This window comes from Rhinolophus hipposideros (assembly GCF_964194185.1).
Source record: "Rhinolophus hipposideros genome assembly, chromosome: 14".
NCBI lineage: Eukaryota > Metazoa > Chordata > Mammalia > Chiroptera > Rhinolophidae > Rhinolophus > Rhinolophus hipposideros.
In genome coordinates this window covers 65184533-65204256 of record NC_138060.1, presented here as the reverse complement: position 1 = coordinate 65204256, position 19724 = coordinate 65184533, and the positions used below count along the sequence as shown (strand labels likewise).

The 19724-nt window shown below is 41.6% G+C and overlaps 1 protein-coding gene across 6 annotated transcripts in view; it reads left to right on the top strand.

The window, feature by feature from the left end:
- CNTN4 (contactin 4) overlaps positions 1–19724 on the top strand; it is a 783747-nt gene that overhangs the window by 343377 nt on the left and 420646 nt on the right. Inside the window, exon 1 of one of the 6 annotated variants that reach the window (XM_081073439.1) lies at positions 14795–14935. The exons of the other annotated variants lie outside the window; for them this stretch is intronic. The gene's annotated coding sequence lies outside the window, so the exon portion shown is untranslated. Of the gene's footprint in view, positions 1–14794; positions 14936–19724 lie in introns of those variants that run through there. 6 annotated transcript variants of the gene reach the window in all.

The following is a 19724-nucleotide window of genomic DNA, read 5'->3' as shown; positions in this document are numbered from 1 at the left end:
TAAGCTTGCTCGGTAGAGTATCCTTTATTGGAAGTTTTATCTTTCATTACTTTGTATTATGCCACTCCCTTCTGTTCTGTAAGGTTTCTGCTGAGAAATCTGATTAGTCTTATGGGGGTTCCCTTGCACGTAATAAGTTATTTTTCTTTTCCTTCTTTTAAGATTCTTTCTTTCGCCTTAAATTTTACAATTTAATTACTATGTGTTTTGGTGTGTGTTTCTTTGGATTCATCTTGTTTGGAACAATCTGGGCTTCCTAGATCTGGAGGTCTGTTTCCTTAACCAGGTTAGGGAAGTTTTTAGCCATTATTTTTCAAATACGGTTTCTGACCCCTCCTCTTTCTCTTCTCCTCTGGGATTCTTATAACGGGAATGTTTTTCCACTCAGTGTTGTCTCATAGGACCCTTTAGCTATCTCTAGTCTTTAAAATTTTTTTTTTCTTCTCTGTATGGGTGAGTTCCATTACCCTGCCTTTCAGCTCCCTGATCCTTTTCTTCTGCTTCATCTATTCTGCTGTTGAAACCTTCTAGTCTATTTTTCGGTTTAATTATTGTATCTTCAGCTCTCTGAATTCTGTTTGGTACTATTTTCTGTCTCTTTGCTGGAGTTCTCACAGTGGCCATCCATTTCTGCCGAGTTTGGTGATTATTTTCATAATCATTACTTTGAAGTCTTCATTGGGTAAGTTATTTATCTTTGTTTCATTTAGGTTTTGTTTCTGAGGTTATATCTTGTTTTTCTTGTGTTTTCATTTGGAACATATTCCTATATTTCCTTATTGTGTTTGTTTATGTGTTTTAGACAAACAGCTCTCTCTCCCTCTCCCTCTCCCTCCCTCCCTCCTTCGTTCTTTCTTTCCCTCTCTAAGGAATTGTTCTGTGTCAATGAAGCATTTACCCTTTGTTGGGGAGTAGCAGTTCAGTTAGTCCTCAGGTTCTTTCCTGAGGAATTGTTCTATATGCAGCTGTAGATTTGTTGTGTCTGTGGGAGGAGGTGTGTTCAGGATCTTCCTATGCCACCATCTTGAACTGTCTCTCTATAACAGTTATTTTAAAACTTTGCATAATTTAGCTTGAACTATCTTATTGAACCTGTCATTCCATGTTTGTTTAAAATCCTTCTAAGTGTAATTTTAGTATTTATGTCCTCTGATAGTCAGTGTGATGGAAATGCCTAAAAGACATCTGTATTCCCATAATCCAAATCCTTTTACTAACATTTGAAATTGACTGTCTTAAAGTATGAGGAGGTGTTTTTTTGTTTGTTGGTTTCTTTCTAAATGATGGAACCAGCTGCTTGTTAGGGTTTTATTACACTGTATCCTTTCGGTGAATCATTCACAAGTTTTTATTTAGTTCCATAAAACTATAGTGGGAACTTCTCAGACAAAGACTGTGTTTAAGTCTTCCCTACCTTGTTGCCTACCTGTGAATCAGAAACTATGGCAGTTGGGGCTCTATCGTGTTTTTTTTTTTTTTTTTATTATTGTTTGAAAGTAATCTCTAGGCACTCATCTAAGTTTATTCAACAATAACCGAATTGAAAGGTCCTTTTAGGCAGGGCATGTTGCCTTCCAGTTTCCTAGCACAATGCCTTCCATATAATAAGTGCTTAATAAATACTGTTTGACTCTGACACAAGAGGCGTCTCATATGCTTTGCAGATATTTTACACACTTTGTTATTATAGAACCTTTCTGATAGCATTTGAAAGCCTTTTCTCTAAACATGTCTCAAATGTCAGAGATTGTAGTTTGGGATCTTGGGTCAGGCTGCTTGGCTTAGACCTAGAGGCTTGTCCTTGATCTGCAGAAGCAACCTGAAGACCGTGGAACTCTGAGGTTATGCCCCCTTGAGAATGAGGGGGTCTTCTTCAGGGCTCCAGGTTGGCAGAGTGAGCAGATTCTGTTTGCAGGAATATTCTTCTAGAGCACCCAGAGCTGGGATCAGCCATTCTTTTCCCTTCTGCTTTCCCATATTTATTTCACAGATGTGTAGGTGACCTTGTTCTTAAGAGATTTTTTTTTTCTCTTTGGTAAAATAATTAAAACGTCTTAGTCATTGGCTCATTGTTAAATTTTCTACTTAATTTTCTATTTAGCTCCTTTTTGTGAAATGCTGGGTCCTTCCAGTTAAGAAACTGCAATAAATGAAGGAGGGGGATGAAGAAGGTAAACTTGTATTAGCTGACTTCCTTGATAATACTGAGAAAGAACCATGTGCCAGTAGCCTAATTAACAAACCTAAAGTGTGGTGGTAGTTTATGGTTCAAACAGTATTTTCCATAGTCTTTTCAAGCTATCAGGTTTTATAGGAAGATGGCACAAAAAATTGATGGTTATAGTTCTACAGATTTAATTCAGTGAACATAAAAAAAAAATGATTACCCTGAGGGCATTAAGAACTGTTTTTACTGATTGAATATTTTACTTGCATAAATGGTAGTTCTTATAAACAGCTGTACATTTTACTGTTAGTATCTTAAATTTCTTAAGATGTAGGCGTACGTGTTTCATTTTAATTGTGAATTGCCATCCCCCTCCCCGAATAACAAAAAGGTAATATACAGTGTCTTACTTTCTATTGGTACCAAAGTGATAAAATTGCCATCTACCCAACTTCCAAGAGAACTTATTTTTTGTTCTCTTCCCCCCTTTTATTTCTTAATGAATATCAGCTCTAAAATAATTGAATCATTGGGGTACTCTAATATCCTTGCTGAATCTAAACTAGACTATTCCCAAATGTGGGGAGAGTTTACAGAAAATGCCATTCCTCAGGACATAAGGTGATGAGATAAATTTTTAACTCAAAACTTCAAAGCAGGAGGCTATCTGAGAGGCATTTGAGCTTCTCTGTAGCCTCCCTTGTTTTCCAAATTGAGTCTCTAGCCGCCCCTCATTTATTCAAAACACACGCAGATCTAGTCAATGCTTTCTTCTTAATAAAATTTCATCTTCAGAATACTCGTTTAGTGGCTTTAGCCACTGCAATTTCATTGTTGATTTCAGGATTCAGTGTTGGGTAGTGATTATGGAATGAACTGCCAGTAGCCAAGCAACATCCATTCTTTCTTTGTTCCTTAATAACAGGTCATTAATATTATTTTGGGCATCAATGTGCCCAGATAAAATACTGTAATTTCTAGCACATTTGCAACAAATATGGCCATGTAACTAAGTTTTGTTCAATGAGGTAAAAGCAGGAATATTTGGGGGGACTTCTGAGAAGTTTTTTCAAAGGGAGATAATTCAGCTGGGAATTGTGCTTTCTTGTCCTCCACTCCACTTTCTTCTTTGTGCTGCCTGGAATGCAGACTTGATGGCTGGAGCTCTACTAGCAACCTTGCACCAAGTGGCAATCTTGACTATGAATGTGATATGGCAGAATAGAGAGCATGACTGAAGAAGCCGAGGTCCTTAATTGGAGACTATGGAATTGCTCTACCAGCTTTGGATGACGTAGGAGTTTTTTCCCAGTGAGTGAGAAATGAACTCTCATTTGAGCTATTATTTTAAGCTTTCTCTCACAAGTGGTTAAACCAGTTTGGATAGGATGAAGTTTTAAATGAATGATATTAAGAGAAGTAGAATTCTAGCAGATTAGGGAGGCAGTGTAATAAACACAAAATCCCAGTAACTCCCTAAGAAATTCATAATACTGGAAGAGTTGCTTGATTTCTCTATGCCTCACTTTTCTCTTTGAAAAATAGAGGCACTGATAATTGCCTTTACTATTTCTTCATATTGAGATAATGTATAAGTTCTTGGAAAAGTGTACAGTACTAATGGAAATATATTTTCAATTAATAATATTACCTTGATTTATAAAGCAAGGCTTCTTAACTGCAAGTCAGTGAATTCCTTGATTTTTTTAATTAAAAATTGTAATTGTGGATAACAACTTTTTTCCTTGGGAGCTATTCCTTTAAATCCTTAACAGAATCTAGATATCAGAGACGGTGTCCAGAATGGGAAGCAATATTTTTCCAGAGAAGGGAATCTTCTGTTGCAGAACAGCTAACGTACGAGAAGATTATTTGTATTTTTACTTTCACATTATATTCAACATTTAAAGCCATCTTGAATGTCGAAAATTGACAGGTCTTACAAGTTCCCATTTCAAATACCACTTCCTCCCCAGAGCGTTTTTTAAAGTGCCAAGTAGGAAATAATCATTCCCTTTTCTAAATTCCCACAGTACTTTAATAACTACACTCTTATATATCTATATGTTTTATACTTCTGTAAGGGACTATAGCTTCCCAGAAAGCAAGCATCAAGTCTAAACTCACATTAAAGCCAGCCACTTACACATAGGGCTTATTAAGTACATGCTTATTGGGTAAATAACTTTTTCAAAACATTTGCTTATTTCATTGGTGTATACAATGCATTTTTATATAGCTGTGGTCTAAAAATAGCAAACTTTAGTCTTAATATAATTTAAAAGGAAAGGCTTCAAATTGGGTGCAGTGTTCAGCTGTTGGGACATGGCACAGAGAGGGGAGGAGGTGGTGATCCACAGGCATGACTGCAATGCAGATCTTGTCACTTGTCTTCTGTCCCTAACCATCCAGATGGCAATAGGAGTTAGATTGGTGTGTGGGCTTGCTCTCAGAAGTTAGACTTAAAAAGATATAAGTGATTTCTACTAGGAAATATCAGTTGTTGCCATACTATACTTTCTGTATAGCAATTATAAAACAAAGGAAAGCTAACTGTTACCTTTAGATACAAACTCAACTTTTTCATGTCATCCAATAATATATTGGCATTAAAAAAAGTCTGCCAGTAAGAAAGCCATTTATTCTCGATGATACCTGATAAGCATATAGGCTATTTCACACTAATTATATCAGTTTGGTGCAAAAGTAATTGCTGTTTAAAAGGTTCAAAATAATTGCAAAAACAACAATTACTTTTGCACCAACCTAATACTTGATTGCTTTTAATAAGCTCATTTTATTTCTACTGAGGTATTGTACAGTCTTATGTATTCCATTAAAATTCTGTTTTGGGATTTGGGGAGGCTTAAGAACAATGCCCTACTTTCCCTACAAAGTTCAGAATCAATTGAGGGACATTCTTAGCAGTCAGACTAATAGAGATGAAAACATAACCCTTATGACTGATAAAGTGAGTAAAATGGCATAGATTTATTGACAGGTAGAGTGCTAGTAATTCACCCCTGAATTGAACAGATTTTCCCACACAGATACTGTGCACCTGGACAAGTGTGTATCTCCCAGACCCCTTTCTAAGGGAAAGGCTCTGTGTTCATGGTCAGAGAGCAGAACCAAAGGCATCCTGTCTGAGGGTGGGGATTTCTGAAGCAAGATGAGCAGAAGTAACTGAGATGCTTCTGTTCCATTCCTTCTTGGGGAACGTCCAAGAGTGATACTCTCCCATTGTCCCTTCAAATGGGAACATGTGGTATTTCACTGTGTTCATCTAATACTGTTTCATGTCATCATTTTCTTCTCACCAATAATCCAAAATTGTTCATAGACACTCATCCCTATTGCATCGCATAGAAAATCCTTAACTTGACACCTAAGGTCCCTGTGAACTGGCCCCAGAGTATCTAAAATTGATACCCCATAATATGCATTTCCATAGCGTTTCCATCTTCAACTGACTTAGCTCATTAGCTTGTCTTTGGAAAACCCAGAATTCAGTAAGTACATTTTGATACCTGCTTTCAGTGATTCTCCCATTGGCCCTTTGTTCCTGAGCGTACACATAGACTCCTAGTCCATTTTAGACAGAAGTGATTTGGGAGATGGAGTGGGTTTATTCTCGTAGGTCCCAGGTAAAGTTAGGCCAGCACTATAGCATATACATTTTTTTTTACATGCTTCCTATTAATGTTGCTTATTAGTGATTGCTGCTTTAATATTTTCCTGATATTGCCTACCCTATTGAATACTAAAGAGACAAAATTTGTTATTCTCTATTTTATGACTCTTTATTTCTTCCAGAGTACTTTGCCCAATCTATACTGTGTTTCCCCGAAAATAAGACCTAGCCGGACCATCAGCTCTAATGTGTCTTTTGGAGCAAAAATTAATATAAGACCCAGAATTATATTATATATATTATATTATATTTATCATATATATCATATATATTATATTATATTATATTACCTAGTCTAGTCTTATAGTATAACAAAATAAGACCGGGTCTTATATTAATTTTTGCTCCAAAAGACGCATTAGAGCCGATGGTCGAGCAAGGTCTTATTTTCGGGGCAATATGGTAGTTAATGAATTGCTTACTGATTATTTACTTGTTGTCTTTCTCCGGCCCTAGGATATAAAAGCCATAATTGTTTCCATTCATTGTCTGGCTCATCAGCACCAGAATAGTGATTGGCAGGCAATAGATAATAAATATAAGATTATATGCTGATTTATTATTACCTTAATGTTTGAAAACAGTATCGTTCCATTTTGTTCTTGCCCCTTCTTTCTGATGAGAAGTCTGCTTTCCGTCTAATTGTTATTTATTTGTAGGTAATTGAGCCATCTCAACATTTTTGTGTGTTTCTTTTTTCTTTGATCGAATCTGAAACATTCTAGTCCATTTCCATGTAAATACTGTTGTCTGCTGCGTTTCCTGTTTCAGAATTCCCTCCTCATTCAGATCTTTTCCGTATTTTTTTATTACTTCATTTCAGTCTTTGTATTCTGTGTTATTTCCTCAGATTTGACCCTTAATTCATGAACCTACTTCTGCAACCTAATTTAATAGTCTATCTTTTAGGACTTACTCCTTTTTATCTATTGAAGGATCATTTACATCCACTGAAATGTGCTGGTGATAAGTTGATGATTCTTCGCTTGTACGTGGAATGACATCATGTAGCATCCACGTAGAACGGTTTCGTCACTGCGGAAAATTCTCCCAGGTCCCACTTTTTCAAATCCAGTTTTCTTCCTTCAAAATGTGTAGATTTTTTAATTGTAAAAGTTCGAGTTATTATTTCTATAATAATAGTAAGTACCTAGTTTATCACGTCTGGCAGGTGCTGCTGTTATTTTCAGTTCTTTGTACCCAGCTCTCAGTTGCAGCTTCTGTTCTGTCCCTCCTGTTGGTTTTCCTCGGGTGGTGTCGGTGGTGTACCCTTCACAGGTTTTGTGTTAACTATAGGACACACCCCCCCCCAATTCTCACGATGGTCCGCGTAGCCCTACATAGAAAGACGGAATTCATTTCTGCTGGGCTCCAAATGCATTCATCGGCTTTTACCTAGTGTTTGTTTTAACATTTCACCTGGAGACTAGGGCACGATCCAAGGCAATATGAATATAGACTACCTCTGTGCAGACTGAAGTAAAACTTAACTTTGTGTTGTCACCTGTGTATTAGCTGCCTATTGCTGCTGTAACAAATCACCACAAATTTAGTGGCGTAAAAGAATATCAAGTTATGGTGTCACCGCTCTGAAGAGTGGAAGTCTGGAATGAGTCTGCCAGCTGCGTCCCCTCTGCAGACTAGGGGGGTTGTTTCTTAGCTTTCCCACGTCTGGGGACTCCTGTTGCCCACTGTGTGCACTCTGCGTGCTCAGTACAAGCCGGCGGTACGGCATCTCCAGCTCGCTCTCCACTTTTGTTGTCACACTGCCTTCTGTACCTGTGTTGATCCTCTTGTCGCCGTCTTATAGGGACTCGTAATGGCACTGGGCCCGCCCATGTAATCCACAATTATCTCCCCATATTAAGCTCTTTAAATTTGTGACACCTGGAAAGTGCTTTTCACCATGTTAAATGACAGTCACTGCTTCTGGAGATCAGAGCTTGGATATTTGGGGGTGGCGGGGGCATGAGGTAGCCTGTCATGTGCCCCCCTGTGACGTTTCAAAATAACACACTTCTTTACCATTTGCATGTACTGAGGGTGGAGTTTTCCTACTTCCCATCTCTCACATGGTGCAGAACTTCCAGTGGGCCTGTTTGGAGCAGAGGTCTTAAAGTTTCAGTTCCACGCCTCACCTGTCCCTGCGAGGTGTTCAAGCTCATTCCCAGGCCCCACAGATGCTTTCTCACACGATTCCAGGACGTGCTTTCACATGAATGACACCTAGTGGTGTGCAGCTGACAGCCAGCCGGCTCTATGGCTCAGTACTGGGCCCTCGACCATCAGCTTCACCTCTTACTCTAGCGGGGCTCCCCCCGTCCCCAGATCAGGTAATACATGTGTTTGCTAGAAGTTCACCTTCATTTTCCAGATGGAAATGAAGATGCTGAACTGATAAATGACCAAGTCAGGAGAGAACCTTGTGTTCTGACTCTGACATGACAGCGCTTTCATAAATCTTAATAACCGTGCTTTTATTATCATTCCTCCTGTCATTGTTAATACTCATTACTAAATTGTCAAATTATACAAGAACCTGATGAAAACCACACTGTTGCCTAGCTTTGTAACTGCAGCATGTGCACAAAAACATTCATTCATTCTTTAAACATGTTTTGAGCTGCCGCACTGAGCAAGATGGTAAGTAAGGGACATTGAATGAGACATGTTATCTGCCGTAAGGAAGCCATCGTTGAGAAAAGGGAACACTTGCATGAATAGATAATTACAGTGCAGTGTGCCTAAGTATCATGTGAACCCAAAGACAACAAGTGAAGTTCTCCCCCGGGGGCTGGGAGTGATGGAGTAGGTGGGAAAGAGTGGGTTCAGAAATGCTGCATCTTCAAATCATCATTATTAGATTAATGGATGGGTAAGAAAGAGAGAGGGATAAATAGATGGATAGTTACATGACACATAGTTACTGTCATTATCATCTTTTTGTAGAAAGTCAGGCACAGAGAAGTTAAGTAACTTGTTCAAGCACACAGTAAGTGGGGCATCTAGGACACGAGGCTGTCTGATTCCAGAATGTTCACTCGTGAACTCTGACAGATAGACCTACTTCTAAAAGGTCTAACTGTCAGAGTTCACAAGTGAACATTGGAAGTACTTTGTGATGAAGGTGGTCAGGATGGGGAAACACCACAGGCAAAGGAGAAAATATATTTGCCTGGAAGGAAAAAATGACAGGGAATTTTCAAAGAAAGAAGAGGGAAATTCGATGAATGGGCTATAAAGCCCCAATCAGTGGGCCCGGGAGGTCCTGGGAGAGGGGCGTTCACATGAATTGGTAGTGTCTGGGTTTACCAGGTGGTTGATTAAGGCCCCCTGAAGCCTTTTAAACAGGAGGATCATGTGCTCAGATTTCTGTTTTGGAAAGTGCACTCCCACTCCAGGGTGGAGAATGGATTTCAACCAGTGCTTTTCATTTTTTATTCATTTCCAGTTGAAAAATGCTGCAATGAAATAGCATGGTTTAGAAATCAATATATGGCACAATTTAAAATGTCTGGAAGGAACTTATTGGCTCCTCCATGGAGAGCGCGTTCTGAAGAGACTGACACTCACCCTCTGCTGATAAGTGTGGTATTTTTAGCATTAGTAGATACGGAGAGGAAGGTCTCATTATTCAACTTCAGACATTACCAGGAAGAGTGATGTCCAGATTCATCCTCATGCTTTCCGTCTTTCCCTCAAAGGACAAGTGGTTAATTCCATATGTTTTCTTCCCATCTTCATGGGTTCTAGAACTGATGATACATTTTCATGAATTGCATGATGAGTTGTCCCTGGCCTCTGCATCTGACAAATTGCACACACTCAGTGTTTCCTAAGTGGCATCATCACCACCGTGACTTTGATGGTGTGTGAGACGCTTGAGTGAGTGGGTCGGGATCCTTTAAGCAAAGAAATTGGCAGATTACTGAGGTTTCTGGATCCAGGTGTTTTGTAACCATCATTCTAAAAATTGATTCAGTGGAGGTTTATTGATGTATGCTGCAATGACCGGGTGAAAGGTTATTAGAAAAAAGGATATGATTATGGTTTCAAAGTATCCCCCCGAGGTTTCTTACTAGTTACAAAAGTGAAATGAGACTTTTGCATTTACAACAGAGAAGTCTGGTGATGAAATGTAATCCCGCCGCTGCCAGGACAAACTGGCGGTGCCTGCCTCCTAAGGTAATGCACTGGGTTACCTGTGCACAGACGACATACTAAGTGATAGTTTTGTGTCAGTGTTAAAAAAGCTCCTGGGTGGGTTAATTACATTCTGATTATGTAGGTGAAAGTCGTTGTTCTTTGGAAAAGCATTATTTGGTGAACCCGAACAGTGTATACTTTAAATATTTTACAGTTTTATTTCTCAAACCTCAGTAAAACTGAAAAAATAACATTTTTTTGGTGAATTCTTAGGAGAATGATTTAAAGATCAAATGGCATGATGTCCGTTCCTTATTCTCAAATGATTCAGGGAAAGGGGGGTTGTTTACAGCAAGAAAGAGGAAGGAGGGAAGAAGAGGGGAGAAGGAATAAAAACACAAAGCAAACCTCAAAATATTTCCATTAGTTGTAGGCCAGAGAACATACGGGTATTCGTTGTACCGTTCTTTCAGCTTTTCTGTAAGTTTGAATTTTTTCCAGATGAAATCTGGGAATCGGGAATTGATCAAGTGGAAATTGCGTGCTCCACACCCTCGCTCAGAGCTCTTACATGAGTGTTTAAGACCCACCCTGACCAGCACTTTTAAGGTTTAATACATTTGCTTTGTTTTATACCAGCCAGTTTTAAAATTACAGAGTTAGAACCTCCGGTTTATTGCAGTCAAATACTCTTGGGTCCATTTTTGATTGTAAACATGCTTGGAAAGAAAAAAAGTTGTCAACAAAGAAAAATAACTGTTCTGCATAGTTAAGGTCAAGAAATAAAGCTGCCATTTACCAGCTTGGAGCCCTTAGGCCACTTACAAAACGTCTCTGGTTCTCAGTGCCTTCATCTGTGAAGTGGGAAGAGTAATGACACCTCCGTCAGAGGGTCCTGGCGAAGATGAAAATAGGTAATCCGTGTAAAGTGAGTCGCAAGCTTTGAACATAGTAAGCACTTGATATAACAAAAGCCCGTGGTAGAAAAGAATTTGTCGCTGGGCAAAAGTCATCCCTCTGCATTGTGCGCTGTTCAGAATAAATCTGTAATGTCACCCCCCAAAAAAAATAATAAAATTACAAAGTTTAAAAATTGCAAAAACCCAAATATGTCACTTAGCATAAAGGCGGACGTATGTACACTTTAAAGTTACATATTATTTCATAACCCACGTATCAATCTACGTGCTATATCATGCAATTTACATACATTTTAGATCCCCCCCCCCACAGACACACCCCAACTCCCACACCCATGCACAAATAAGCATGCAGGTGTGCATGCAGGTGTGTGCACAGACAATTAATAGTCACTTTTTGCTGATGGTGACTCCAAATTTCTGAGATGTTTATGGTAAATATTGAGACATTGCATTTTATCCAGCTTATAGGTCAATTTGGTGTCATTGAGTCATAATTTTCAAAATGGGCTATTGTCTTTTCACACTGTTTGAATTTTGTGGTCTCAGTCGGTCATTGTTACAGGAATCTGATTTCTTCCTAGAAAATGGATATGGGCCACACACTTTCTCTTGTGGACCCCTGCTTTTGTCTTGCTTCTTGATTATTTTATCACTGATTCCATCCCTTTTGGTTGGAAAAGAAAGTCCAGTCAGGCTGCTTGAATTGTCATTCCAGTGGGTGCCCTGGGCAGAGATTTCTGAGCCATCCATCCCTTTGAAATTTTGTTCTCAGCTGGAGAAATGTCACAGTTGTCTCAGCTTTTGACTCTGAGTTTTAGTGAGAAATGCAAGAAATAAGAAATACGAACATTTTCTAGAAGAGGCAATGAGCAATTGTATGCACGTCGAGTGACTTACTGCTGAAGATTCTAAAGCATTAAAAAATATTGATTAAGCCTCAACCTGATGGGAAATTGTTGCCATAACTTTCATTTTGTGCGTAGATTTGCTGAGGCTCAGAGCTGTACTTAACTTGCTGAATCTGGTCTTATAGCCAGAAAGAATCCCTTTCCCCAGGTTCTTATTTACTTTGACAAGCGTGTGGGTAAAATCGCAGACTCTTCAGAGTCCCAAAAGGAGGCAGATTCTTGCAATTTCCATGCAAAACCTATTTTGGTTTCTGAAATGCATTCTGGGGTAAATATATCAAGTTCTCCTGTCTTTGTGAGAACGCTTTCTCTTGTTTGCAGTTCCTGATCATTTTGGTCTTTTTCCATCTCTTTCTGCTATGGTTATTTTGACATTAATTTTGGCTTTGATCTTAAAAGAAAAAAATATGTACATTCCCAGATTCAGGCCTTTATGATAAACCACTTCTTATTTTCAGTGGTTTGTCTCGGGGGAAAAATATATAAAGAATTGATGGAAGTTAGAAAAGCTTAGTTAGTAATCAGTACCTACCATGAGATACCAGTGGACATCACATGATGTCAAAGTAACGGTCACATAACGTACTCAAAGATGAATCAAAGTAATCACTAGGCAAACAGGCTGGATGCAGCTTTAAGCCAATTAAACTATTTCGATGAATCACTGAATAAACACGTTAGTATTTTACTTTGCCTTTCTTTTCATTTGCTTCAGCAATACATGGCTAATGTGACTGAGCTGCGCAATTGCTGTTTAATTAACCTGTTTTTGTCAGCGTCTCACCTGAGCTGCGTGAAGTCTCAGGAAAGATTGAACCAGATGAAAATAACAGGCCTGAAATTTGTGCCGGTCATTTTACAAGGTACACCAAATTGCAGCAACACCCAGAGAAATAAAGAAACGGGTTTCCTTATAGAAACTGGAATGAAAATACTTGGAAAATAACATGTTGAACCAACACGAAAGTTTAGTAAAACTTTTTTAGAAGTGTAATTACATGGTTTCATCCCCTCTCCCTGTTGTGTATTGCTGCTATTAAGAAGTGATGGTAAATCTTCTTGAGGCCTTGTATCTGCTTTGGGATAATTGAGTGTAGTGGACACGCAAAGGTCTGGTAGCATGTATCGCTTATAAAATCCTATTTCCTTTGGGTGAGTGACTTTGGGTGAGTAAAGCATCATGAAAAGTGTCAGCCCATCATCATCCTTTTATTCCCCAAGACCAGTATCAAAACCCTAAGGCAATGTGAGTTGCCTTGATCTTGATGATACGTGTTTTTCCACAAACAATGACATTACTGGCAATGTGAGGCGAAGCCCCGTCTTTCTCCACGTTTGCACAGTAGGAGTGTAAGAAGGTAATACACAACAATCCAGTGTATAAATAAAGACTTTGTCCACACATCAAAATAAACTGGGGATTGGCGCCATGAAGACAAAACTTCTGCCGACTTTTGTCTCTTGATCCCGATGCTTTTCCTCTGAGGAGACGCAGTTTGTGTAGAATTAGCTAAAACCACCTTCTGCCCAACGTGTCCCTTTCCTCCCTTCCACACATTTATAATTTACTCACTGAGCATCGTGCCGCCAATTCTTTAAAGCAGCAGCTTCTTAGCCAGTTTATCGTGGCACCCCCAATGGTGACGGAGACCCCTGCATTTTGGACACTTAGAAAAGCTTCTTTTGGTTTCTTTCCCGGGACTCTGGTGACTGTGATGAGGGGTAAGCGCCCTTCCCACGAAGGCCCCTAGAACGAGAGGAGAAGGCCATAGCTGTGAGGTCCTCAGAAGCCTGGACGCAGGCCCTGTTGTACAGGTAAGAACAGGTAGGCCCTGGCAGGTGAAGTGGCATACTGTACATTGCCTTATTTGAGTAGCAAGGTGAGGATTAGCACTCAGGTTTTCTGACCCCCTAAATCTGGGCTCCATTTCCCACACAGGCTCATTAACTACTAGGGGGTTGTGTGATGTAGAACTAAGAATTATGACGTGGGTGCCGAATCCCAGCCTGCTAATGAGTGACACAGGCGATGAGTCTCCTTGCTGGGGACTGGAACGTTTTACAGCCCCAGCCCAGGCTGGCGTAACTAAGGTGCAGGTACGTGCACAGATGTCTGCAGGGCCTGGCAGGTAGCGTAGACGGCAGAAGCGAGAGCAGCGCTGCTGGGGGCAAGTGCAGGGCACTTGCTCTGTCTGAAAGAGTTCCTATTCCAACTCTGGCACCTCTCCCTCGCCCGACGAGGCCTGCCCGCGGCGCCTGCTTGCCACTCCTGCGCGTCACCGCGCCAACCCCGCCGAGTTCTCATAGTTACGCACTCGGAAGGCACATCCCCACTCCTTCTGGAGCGCTTGCCGTTTTCAGTTCCATGGCACCTTTGCCTTGACCGCCTAGAGCTCAAGAGGAAGCATATCTTTGGGGCCTTAACATGTCCCCATAGAGACCAGCTTTCGTGCAACCAGTCTCCCCGAAGTCTAGACCTGCAAAGAATATATACATGCGCGTCTCATAAAACCCACAGGGCAAACGTGGCTGCAGCCTGTAACCTTCCTGGGAGCTGCGGGAATCCCGGACAGACAAACCCGACCCCCGCGCAAAGCTACCACCCGCACCAAACACCCGGTGCAATTACCTCCTCTAGCTGAGGGCGTGCAGAAGTCGCCCACTGGGAAGGCAGCCTTCCTCGCCACCCCTCCCTGGAAATCTATACACAGCTGTGCACGCCCCTGTGTGTTTGAAAGGTTGAGCACATCTGCTCGGGCCGCCGCTTGATTTCCTGATCAGGTTCAATGTGAGTGGAGCCAGTTGCAGGGCTGTGATGCTCCCGGGGTGCGTCTTTGATTCCTGCGCTAATTATGTCCGCCCTTTGGGGGCACGCAGCCGCGAAGCCAGGTCCTGCCTGATTGTGGTTGGCGGCGCGCGGTTCGGCATCTCTAGCCCCAGCTGAGAAGATGGTCCCATTATCCCCCAGCTGCCTGAGCGCTCCGCGCGGGGCTGGTCTGCGGGGGTGAGCAGTGGCGTGGACGCGGGGCTTGCTGAGCTGAAAGCACCGTGTGACCTGCTGGGACACGCACAGCGACACCGGGACACTTTACAGTCTGTAAGTACCGCCCCCCCCCCCCTCCCTCGGCTTCCTAGGAATGTGACTTTGCAGGCTGCATTGCATTTGCTGTCCCAGCGCCCTTTGTTGGACCAGGCGGCTGAGGCAGAGTGCAGTGTAGTTAGAGCTCGCTGTTGCTGTCAGATGTCTTTTATAATTGAGTCATACCAGGGAAGCAGAGACCTTTCAGGATGCTTTTAGAGGAGTTAAAAATTATTGGCCTTGTTTCTCATCTGGAAGCACGGGTACGTCGTGTGTGGTGCTCAGGCTGGGCAGAGCGTATATTAATCTTCTGTATCTCTGGCGCTCCCAAGAAAGACGGAAGTAAAAGTAATGTGTATGTAAAGACGTCATCTGCGTTCACTTTTAGAGAAAAGAGGCAAGTGTCAGTATTTCCAGCGTTCATTTAAGACAGCTTATCTTGCGGCTCTCTGCTGCCTCGGAGAAACCAGAAGCAGGAAAGTTCCTTGTTTTTCAGTTGCAGGCTGTTTAGTAACTTGGCGGGGGTGAGGGAGGAGGACTGTTAGAAATATTTGCCAATATAAACTGTGTATGTCCTTTTTCACTCCAAGGGATAGTGTTTAAAACTAAGAGTGTATGTTTAGCTCATTTGTGCTTTTGAGGGCACTACTGTTTATGAAGCCATCTGAGTTCTAAAAAGCAAAGCATGTCACTTCAAACCTGGGCTCATTTATCTTTCGTGTGTCTCCAAATGCAATCTGTCAAACTAATATTTGTTACCCCTGAGAGATGAATTGATCATAAAAATGAGATTAGAAATTAATATTGTTAATGATGTTTTCATGGTGACTTTCCAATGATCAATGGCTCAGTGAAATTAAAGATTGTTATCACTGTGTAAGGGGTGTGGGAATTAGTGTCCAGGTTTCCCTTGGCTACATATAAATCACCCTTCTTCCTGGATTGAAAGTAGAAGAGTTGAGCTGGGGTGAGTATAGAATGGGAAGAGACGAGGCCAGAACCACTTGAACCCGAGGCCAGAGCTGATGTGAACCAAAGAGCCCGGAATCATTCCTGCCTGGCAGGGGGAATCCGACTCCCTCACTGCACTTGAGACCCTGCAGCCGAGGAACTGTCATTTCCAGGGTGGAAAGAGTTTTTCCGAATAGTCTCAAAGCTGAGAAAAACCACAGTGTGTGAAAGTGTCTCATGGTGAGGACCAGTGTGTGCTCATTAGCTTTGCTTGAGAGGAACAGGAGAGAGGGAGAGAGGGAGACTGAATACCTGGGTGTCTCCCTGCCCTCAGGCATTGTCAGGGCTGGAGGTGTGGAAGGGAGATGCTAACAAACCAGGAAGGACAGATGAGAAGGGCTGTGGCCCCTCTGGGCAGCAAATGGTCCTGGGGCGGTCTTTGTGGAGAAACCTGTTGCCTGAAAGAAGGAACTGTGTTCAAAGGGCTAAAACACTGAAATCTGAAACAAAGACCCTTAGTGATGATGGTTAGTACACTGCTCCTACACCAAGGAATGGCCTCATGCCTTCTTCCCAAACTGGGCTGAGTGGCGTGACTGAGGAAGCCTCAGCTGTATTTTAAATAATTGTTGGCATTTTTCTAACGAGTGCAAATATAGGATCCTGCAAAGGTGGGATCTTGATTCTAATGATGACAAGAACAGAAACAGAGGTAGTTCAGATCCACTGCTTTTTTCTTACAAATGTTTGTTTTGTGTCCACCTAATTTAGTAAATGCTGTTTGCTTTTGAGTTCTCATTTTCTTTGTCTGACTCCTGAATTCCTCTTTTTTTTTTTTTTTTTATGTATCAGGAACTTTTGCTTTTTAATATTTTCCTGAAGTAGTTGAGTTTTTATTTTTATTTTCCAAACATTTAGAAATTTCAACTTAAATGTTAAAACATTTTTTTTTTTTTGTGGCTGGTCCCTGCAAAGCTCCAAGAGATATTTTCAATATTTGTAGCATGTTCCTTTTACTTTCAAAATGTTTTCATCCTTTTCTAAAACTCAGGACACTGTCTCCCCAGGTGTGTTTAATCTGTAGAAAGAGGGCTGGATGTTTCAGGGATTAGTTTTAGGGTCTGGTCACTGGGCAGAGGAGAAGCCAGGTGGGTGTCACATACACCTTGTCAGAGGTGCTTTGAACACTATGTGGCGACTTGATGGGTCTTCCAGATAAAAGTAAAGTGTGATAAAAGGAAACAAAGGAAAACTCTTGCATTTGGTCTGTAAAAAAGCAGTGTCTCTGTGGGTGTTTACATGCATGCACATTTACCATTTACCCAGCAGCCTTGGGAATTTTCTGTGCTGTTCCAACTACCCCCTCAGCAAGCGGGAGGTGCTGGGGTTGAACAAAGCCAGAACGTCCTGGGAAGGGGACACAGCAGCCTGGGCCTGGGCCTCTGCAAATGGAGTTCTCTGCCCCCACCTCATGCCCCCAGCAGCCCTTGTCAGCAGGCCCTCTGGACACACAGACTGCACCCTCCGTCCTGGGCAGGTAGGGGCAGCCAATGGGAGGTGAGGATGGAAGCCCTAGGAACTGTATCCCCAGGAAATTCAAAGGAGAATGTGGCAGAGTGAAAAGAATGAACTAACTCAGGAACCCTAAAATGTTGGATGCTTGTAATGTCAGGCACGGGCCCTGACTCTGCACTGCCCGGCGTCCACCCCGTAGCTTCTATGCAGGGGCAGGAGGAGCTCAGCTCATCCTTTGTGCTGTGGCAGTGCAGGCTCCAGCAAGCCGCTGCTCCTCTCTGGGCCTTCTTAGCCCTCTGCTGAGGGAGGGATGATTTCTAAGAGACTTTCCAGGTCAGGAAAGACTATGATCTCATGACCCCTTATTCTAACCTGTCATCCACTCCTTGAAAGCCCTTGAAATTGCATAGGGACTGTGGAGCAGCCCCAGAGAGCACTTTCTAGGCTCTGGGCCTCACGTGGAAAGGTGCTGGCTCGGGTAGTAGATGTTGATCAGCTGTGACTGGTTGGCCGTCAGCTGTGGCTAGTTAGCCATTGGCCACTGATAGAACTACCATGGCTCAGCTAGTAAGTGCGGTTAGCAAGCGGATTGTGGATTGCAGACCATGTGGCTCCTGCTTCCTGTGTCTCCAACCCAGCCGCCAGCGAGAATATAGTGGTATGACTCCCCTACCTATGGCTCTGTGGGTGTTGCTTTTTGGCCTCACCGTGTCCTGCATTCTTGTGCGGGGAGCGGGAGCTGAGTCCCTGCATGATAGGGACTGAATGAAATGTGACATAATTGTCATCGGAAAGGAAATGTTAGGTACTAGGATTCTTTGTTTTTTTATTCCTCTCTTCCTTCCTCACCTTCCCGTTGTCCCTCTGTCCTCTCCCTTCCTCCCTCCCTCCTTTCTCTCTACCCCTGTCCCCTCCCTCTCTACCAGGTCCCTGGTCCCTGTCCCTCTGCCTCCCTCTCTCCTTTTTTCATTAGTGAGTTGTTCTGACGTCAGAAACAAAAGTGGGATTTTGTTCTTTTGTATAACCTGGTCATTTGCCCCGTCTGCTTTGAGAGGTGTTTGAGGAATGAGACACTGACAAACTGCTCTGTGTGTCACAATTTCTTAGTACTGGACACGTGTGCACACGAGGACCCTGAAGCTTACGGGGGTGTATGTATGTGTGTGTACATTACCTGTGTGCATTTCTAAAGTAAGAGAATAACATATTTCAAATTGAGGGTAATTAAGCGGGATCCATCATAATGGAATAAACTAACAACATTTAATTTAAAAATCAAACAAAAACATTCACAAATGAGAGTCCACTTCAATGTCACAGGATATGAAAGAGATAGTTTTTTAAAAAGGAAAAAATAAAAGTGTACCAAAGGACTATATTTCCCCCCAAGAAATGAAGTCTTATTCAACAGTATGGAAAATAAAAACCATAAATGATTTCATTAAGAAATACATACCTGATGGTAGAATCAAGTGAGCAACTTTGTGGACTTCAAGTGAGATTAACCGAAAATTCCATGGAAAAAGTTCTTTATGATACACTTCTTGCTCTCAGAAGTACTTCTCACTAGGGAAGTCTCTCAGTTAAAAATGACAAAAGATGAAGTTACTCGACCCACTACTAATGAGTCTGGGGCGTCTGAATGTGCTCAGATCAAATTGTGAGTAAACCCCATTTGAGATTCTTCACCACAAGTACCGAAAGAAGCTAGATTAATTTCAGAATTTATATTTGTAGTACAAGGATGGTGGTGATTTGCATCCCTCCCCCCATTATATGAACTAAAAATACGCATTGGCTGGAGAGCTAGAATGGCACAAAATAATTACAGGCTGATACTCTACTTAACAGTTGACAATATTCAGATATATTTTTCACTTCTAGTGTACTGGAAGATGGATGATAAGTAGCCTTTTGATGACAGTAACGGCATGCATATGCTCTACTTCTCATTCCAGAACAGGGTCGTGTTATGACAGCTGTTAAATGTAGGTTGGAATATTAATTTTTCTCTCGAATTTTACCATTAGGAAAGCTCTGTCTATGTGGTTACTACCCTGGAGTTTGAATATTAATTTTATTCCTTATTGAACTTGTAGAGTCTATTTGATGTGATCCGTGCAGAATATAAAGTTAATTTCCCAAGTCTTATAAAATTGGGTAGACATCCTGGCTTTGGGCATCCGGCCCTGTTGTAAGTGGAATCAGTAATGTGAAATAATTCCTGTTTTATAGTCGTACAGCCTTCCGTGACCACGATGATTTTGTACTTACAGACTATTTCTATGCGCAAAATATAATGGGGATGGATATGTTGGATAATTTGTGAGTCTCCAGTCCT